At 44.1% G+C, this 7317-nt stretch overlaps 1 long non-coding RNA gene across 1 annotated transcript; it reads left to right on the top strand.

The window, feature by feature from the left end:
* The first annotated feature begins 412 nt into the window (after positions 1-412).
* LOC135271856 (uncharacterized) lies at positions 413-5295 on the top strand. The gene is made up of 3 exons (XR_010339986.1): positions 413-499; positions 2623-2805; positions 5080-5295. It is a non-coding gene; the product is annotated as an uncharacterized LOC135271856 (long non-coding RNA).
* The last annotated feature ends 2022 nt before the right edge of the window (positions 5296-7317 follow it).

Below are 7317 nucleotides of genomic sequence, written 5' to 3'. Positions count from 1 at the left end.
AACTCTGGATGATGTCTTCTAGTTGAAATATCACAGGAGTGAGACAGAGAGAGAGACTCATAATCGTCTGATGGCAGAGGTAAGGATCTGAGTGAGGGAGGCGTAGGGGTTGACAGACACAAGTAGACCGATGCAGGTGATGCATGAAGTACCCTGTCCATAAGTCCCGGGTGGTGATATTTGTTGCTTCTCCCTTTTGGTGCCGTCTTCACTATCCTGTCTTCTCTTCCACCACCACATTTAGCTGAAGCCCTAAGAGGATGGTTTGGGCTTGTTCTGAATATGGCCATGCTCACCAGACACACTTTTTTATTGTTGTGGATGTTGTGTGCTCTTCTTTTGGTAGAAAAAAGAGATCGTCTCTGAGGCACCACCTTTGCTGTTTAGCAATGAAGAAGAGGAGGCGGCACCACTTGGAGGGAAGCCTGTGGATAAGAAGGTTGAGAGTGCCAAGGAATCATCAGAATTTGGGAGAACTGATGTGGCCGAGTCAGAAAAGGTGGACTTTTTTCTCTCGTATACTTGAATACATTTGTCTCTCATGTGTTGTTTTAAACACACACAACCCCTTAAGTTTTTTGACCACAGAAAATAAATGGCATATTTGTAGGCCGATTTGAAAACACAGACAAGGAGTCTGTGTCCCCCTGGTGCAGGAAGCCTCTGCAGGGCCTTTCCTCCTGGTCCTTCTACAGGACACATGTACGCTGCGGTGTGGCTGCCACTGTCTCTGCAGTTACTGTCATGTCATGGCATCATTGCCTTTCTAACTTGTTCTCTTCTGTGCAGCGTTCCTGTTACCCTTGGTTCTCCTTTGGTCCCCAGCTGTACTTGAATTTAAATGTCAGTTTTAGGCTGGGCATGGTGGCTCACGCCTGTAATCCCAGCACTATGGGAGGCTGAGGCAGGCAGATCATGAGGTCAGGATATTGAGACCATGCTGGCCATGGTGAAACCCCATGTGTACCGAAATACAAAAAATTAGCCAGGTGTGGTGGCACACACCTGTAGTCGCAGCTACTCAGGAGGCTGAGGCAGGAGAATCGCTTGAATCCGGGAGACGGAAGTTGCAGTGAGCCGAGATCATGCCACTGCACTCCGGCCTGGCAAAAGAGCAAGACTCCGTCTCAAAAAAAAAAAGTCAGTCAGTTTTAAGGAGTTGTTAGTTAGCATCCTTTTACTTTTTTTGTTTTTTGAGACGAAGTCTCACTCTGTCACTAGGCCGGAGTGCAGTGATGAGATCTGGGCTCACTGCAACCTCTACCTCCCGGGTTTGAGATTCTCCTGTCTCAGCCTCCTGAGCAGCTGGGACTACAGGTGTGCGCCACCATGACCGGCTAATTTTCATGTTTTTAGTAGAGACGGGGTTTCACCATGTTGGCCAGGATGGTCTCGATCTCTTGACCTTGTGATCCGCCTCCCAGAGTGCTGGGATTGCAGGTGTGAGCCACCATGCCTGGCCCAGCATCCTTTTACTTTCAGATGGTGTTGGCAAGGAATTACAGAGTAGACTAAAATTTGTACTCTTTCTAAAACACTAGCTTTCGTGTCCTGGACAGTCTGCCATCTTTTGCAGGAAGCCTGTGGGTAATGCTGCTGGCCATGCTTGGCCATTCAGCCGTGTGGTTTCCTGCAGTCTCTATAGGCCTCCTCTCTTTCTCTAACTTTTCTTATATGCTGTGTGTCCAGCTGCTTAGGTCTAGTATCTCCCAGAGCCTGTGTGAAGAGCATTGCATTTGCATTTCCTGCTGAGGCTCCTTGGAGCTACAGTGATAGGAGCATTTTATTTGTACTTGTGTTCCTGCATGACATTCTCTTCCCAGTGGCTGTGTGAGGACCCCAGTCCTATTCCGATTGTGGTCCACACTTGACTGGCTGGTTGCTGTGCTGCCTTCTCCCTCACTGAGTGTAAGCCCCTTGCAGATTGGGCCAGGTTTGTTTTGCTCACCATTTTATCTGTAGTACTTGGCATATTACCTTGCACATGGTACGCACTCTGTTATAAATTATGTATTTCTTCAAAGGAGCATTTTTTGAATAGTTTGGGTACTCTGAAATCGGAATGTACCTCATAATCAATCGTTTCTTACCTGAAATGTGCTACCTGTTGAATGAATGAATGTTGCCTTTTAGAATTACTTAAGAGGTTCTTCTTGAATTGCATATACAGTGTAAAGCCTTCTGCAATTCAAGGGTCTGATTTTGCCCTTTAGATTTCCTCCTTGGAGCTTATGTATTAAATGCTAGGAATTCATGGTCCACTCCCAATGATTGGCATTTGTGTTATCTTTGCCACTTAGAAGTTCTTCGTAGCTCCAGAGCAACCAATGTGCATCAGGATTATAGCTGTCCTGTCACTTGGTAGCAGAGAGGGACCCATGGTCTTAAACTGCTTGGAAAAATGATCTTTGGCTATGGATGATTGTATAAAACTGTCTCTTGGAGCAGCCAATCAAGAACTGACCTCAGTGTTTTGTTACTTGGGAGCAAATGTGATTGACTGTGCCTTGAATCATGCAAATGTGGCAGTTACTGAATTAATGAGAAGCTTGGCAGGCTCCATGTAGGATTTGCATTTCCAAGTGTTACTTATTTTCTTTCCCTTATTATTTTCATTTTCAGGAAGGACTTTTGACTAGATCTGCTCAGGAAGCAGTCAAACATTCTGATTTATTTTCTTCATCATCCCCATTGGACAAAGGAACCAAGGCTAGAACCAGAGCTGTTCTTAGCTTGTTTGATGAGGAAGATGATAAAATGGAAGATCAAAACACTATCCAAGCTCCACAGAAAGAAGTAGGAAAGGTGAGCAAAAAGCAGTAGTGGTTCAAATCTCTAGACGAGATAAAAGACTCTCATCTCATGGTGATCATTCTGTCATGTGAGTTTCTAAAGGAATCTTAGCCTTCAGTGCAGCATGTTAATGATTCTCTGCAGTCATTTATGTATTTGGGAATCTTAATCAAGAACTCTTACCTCAAGTAGCAATGTTGGGATAGGGGATTAGAATTTTACCCACCTCTTCTGGAATTTACAGACCTTGTTGTTCCTTCTAGCAAAGCTTTGCCCCTTGACCAGTTATGGGATATAAGCAACAGGAAAAAGAAATTAGGCTGAATCTGTGCAGTTAAGTATTTCTAACATTCACTTTAAGAAATATGTGTTGTAGATGGACGTTTCATACTGATCGGATGTCAACAAACTCTTTCTGTAAAGGGTCTCTTAATGACTATTTTAGCTTTTGTAGATCATACGGGCTCTCTCATAACTGCCTAGCTCTGACATTGATAGCATGAAAGCAGCCCTAGGAAAGATGAAGATGGTTGGGCATGACTGTGTTCCAATAAATTGTATTAATAAAAATAGGTGATGGTCATTCTGTGAGATTAGTATGACCCTGATATTAAAACTAGGCAGAGACATTACCAGAAAACTACAGATACCCTTTATGAATGTAGATGCCGAAATCCTCAACAAAATACTACTAAACCCAATCCAGCAAAAATGTAAAAAGGATTGCACACCATGAGAAGTGACGTCTAAAAATCAACTGATGTTATATCAATACAGATGATATAATACACTGTATCAATAAAATGCAGAATTAAAAGGTACATGATCATCTCAACAGATGCAGAAAAAGCATTTAATAAAATCCAAACCTTTTCATGATAAAAAGCACTCAGTAAATTAGGCATAGGAGGGAAATTAATGAACTCAATAAAGGGCATCTGTAAAATCGCACAGCTGATATCATACTTAATGGTGAGAGAGTGCATGCTTTTCAATCCTAAGATCATGAATTACACAATGATGTCCACTCTAGGAAATTCTAGTCAACCTCGTACTGGGGATTCTAAGCAGGGCACTTAGGTGAGAAAATGAAGAAAAGGCATTCAGATTGGAAAGAAGAAGTAAAGTAAAGCAATCTGTATCTGCAGATGGTGTGATCTTTTATATAGAACATCTTAAGGAATCTACAAAAAGACTATTGGAACTAACTAAATTTATTAAGATTGCAGGATGTAAGATCAGTATGTGAAAATCAATCGTAGTTCTGTAAGCTAGTAATGAACAGTAAACTAGCTTATGAAAGTTACTAGTAGTAACATTTTTTTTCTTGAGACAGAGTTTTTTTACTAGTAGTAACCTTTTTTTTTCTTTCTCCCTTCTCTCGAAATCCTTAGCTGATCTCCAAGTAAGTGACAGGACAGAATGACCTAACCCTGGCAAACAGATTCATTTCAGATGTTTCCAGATCTGTTTCCTTGTAGAAAATAAAACATCCTTCCTTTTATTACATTTTTTATTGGCTTTTTTTTTTTTTTTTGGTCAAGTATCAATTGGCAAATGAAATTATGAAATTCCCCTGAAGTTGGCAAACGTAATCATACTTTGCTCAAAGTGGATCGTAGCTTCTCAAAATTCCACTTGTTTGTGTATTTTGGAAAATAGCATAAACTATCGCTGGGTCATTGCTACTAAGTGATTCATGTTTTGAGACTATATTAAAAGTTCTGATTTCTAAGCCATATTTCTTATGTGGAATATTTAACATTTGAATTTAATGACTTGAAGAAAACAGCACCTTAGATTACCTGTTTTTATTGTCTTACATTTCTCCCTGCTCCTGGAGGCTGAATTTAGACTAGCCCCCCAACAAAAGTTAGCACCAGAATTCCCCCTGATTCCTTCTTGTTTTGAAAGATACCCAGGTTTATATTGAGGGCACAGTAGGGGCCAAGGGAGGGGTTCTGAGAAACATAGCAGCAACGTGCCTACTCTCCAGGTTTCCAGCAACAGATGAAGCTTTTTCTCTGAAACGGAACTGAAACGGCCCTGGAAAGATTAAAAAATGGCGAACGCTAAAGGATTAAGAATGACTTAGTCTTAGAGTGCTAGGAGCTGTTAAACTCATTCCTTGGGAATCATTAAGAAATAACCTCTTGTGTATTCTTAGATAGCATCTTGACTGAAGTAGGCCAGATAACCTTACGATATTTTGAGTCACTGATTCTTTGCCATGGTAGGTTTGAACACCGTATCACCAGATCGGCGTGTGTTTTTTTGCCATTGCAGGGCCGGGTCAAGGCGAGGAGGAGGCGTAGACGACGGACTCGTGCGGCTAGGCGGCTGGCTGCCCAGGAGTCAAGCGAGGCTGAGGCCACGGGCCTCCCCGGGGGACCCACTGCGCAGTGGGCTGATGGTACCATTTCCCCAAATGGCCGTCGGCCACAGCTCAGAGCAGCCAGTGGAGAAGACAGCACTGAGGAGGCCCTGGAAGCTGCAACTGCACCCTGGGAAGGTGGTCCTGTGCCTGGAGTGGACGGAAGCCCCTTTGCGAAGTCTCCGGGTCATTCCAGAGGGGAGGCCGAGCTTTGCAAAGTCTCTAGGGACATCTTTTCCGCGGGCACTGGATCTCAGTCCGTGGAGAGAACAACACCCAAGGCAAAGATAGCAGAGAATCCTGCCAGCCCTCCAGGGGGAGGTAAAGAAAAGAGCCCCACGTTTCCTGCTCTGAGGGAGGCCAGCAGTGACGGCCATCTCTTTCAGTCTGCTAAACCAAAACCGGCCAAGGAAACAAGTCCCTTCCCTCTCCTGGAAGAGGAGGAGGATCTCTTTACAGATCAGAAAGTCGGGAAGAATGAGTCAAGACCCAACAACAGTCAGCAGGATGTCGTATCAACAACACAAGACATTTTTGAGGTAACGGGACTCAACATGTTTTTGCGTTGAGGTTAAGGAAGGTATCTGATTGGCTCATTTGAGCCACAGATTATGTTTAGCTTTTTGCGTGCATGTCCCATAGCTTAGTAATTACAATTAGGCTCTTTTACTGGTAAGTTTAACATTGACTCAGAAGTGTTTTTTTTTTGTTTTGTAAAGGGTATTTTGTAAAGGTTTTTTTGTCACGTAAAGGGTATTTCTCGGCTGACCGTAATCATTGATACAGCTCTAGTTTTTGTGGTTTTGGTTTTTTTATAGAATTTCGTAATTGGCTTCTCAGGCATGCCACACAGTGACACGCATACAGCATACACAAGTTCGAGACCAGCCTGGTCAATGTGGTATAACCCCGTCTCTACTAAAAATACAAAAATTAGCTGGGTGTCGTGGTGCACGCCTGTAGTCCCAGCTACTTGGGAGGCTAAGGCAGGGCAATCGCTTGAATCGGGGAGGCGAACGCTAAAGGATTAAGAATGACTTAGTCTTAGAGTGCTAGGAGCTGTTAAACTCATTCCTTGGGAATCATTAAGAAATAACCTCTTGTGTATTCTTAGATAGCATCTTGACTGAAGTAGGCCAGATAACCTTACGATATTTTGAGTCACTGATTCTTTGCCATGGTAGGTTTGAACACCGTATCACCAGATCGGCGTGTGTTTTTTTGCCATTGCAGGGCCGGGTCAAGGCGAGGAGGAGGCGTAGACGACGGACTCGTGCGGCTAGGCGGCTGGCTGCCCAGGAGTCAAGCGAGGCTGAGGCCACGGGCCTCCCCGGGGGACCCACTGCGCAGTGGGCTGATGGTACCATTTCCCCAAATGGCCGTCGGCCACAGCTCAGAGCAGCCAGTGGAGAAGACAGCACTGAGGAGGCCCTGGAAGCTGCAACTGCACCCTGGGAAGGTGGTCCTGTGCCTGGAGTGGACGGAAGCCCCTTTGCGAAGTCTCCGGGTCATTCCAGAGGGGAGGCCGAGCTTTGCAAAGTCTCTAGGGACATCTTTTCCACGGGCACTGGATCTCAGTCCGTGGAGAGAACAACACCCAAGGCAAAGATAGCAGAGAATCCTGCCAGCCCTCCAGGGGGAGGTAAAGAAAAGAGCCCCACGTTTCCTGCTCTGAGGGAGGCCAGCAGTGACGGCCATCTCTTTCAGTCTGCTAAACCAAAACCGGCCAAGGAAACAAGTCCCTTCCCTCTCCTGGAAGAGGAGGAGGATCTCTTTACAGATCAGAAAGTCGGGAAGAATGAGTCAAGACCCAACAACAGTCAGCAGGATGTCGTATCAACAACACAAGACATTTTTGAGGTAACGGGACTCAACATGTTTTTGCGTTGAGGTTAAGGAAGGTATCTGATTGGCTCATTTGAGCCACAGATTATGTTTAGCTTTTTGCGTGCATGTCCCATAGCTTAGTAATTACAATTAGGCTCTTTTACTGGTAAGTTTAACATTGACTCAGAAGTGTTTTTTTTTTTGTTTTGTAAAGGGTATTTTGTAAAGGTTTTTTTGTCACGTAAAGGGTATTTCTCGGCTGACCGTAATCATTGATACAGCTCTAGTTTTTGTGGTTTTGGTTTTTTTATAGAATTTCATAA

This window comes from Aotus nancymaae, unplaced genomic scaffold, assembly GCF_030222135.1.
Source record: "Aotus nancymaae isolate 86718 unplaced genomic scaffold, 86718_ANA_hifiasm-v0.15.2.pri h1tg000094l, whole genome shotgun sequence".
NCBI lineage: Eukaryota > Metazoa > Chordata > Mammalia > Primates > Aotidae > Aotus > Aotus nancymaae.
This window is presented reverse-complemented; position numbering and strand designations above follow the sequence as displayed.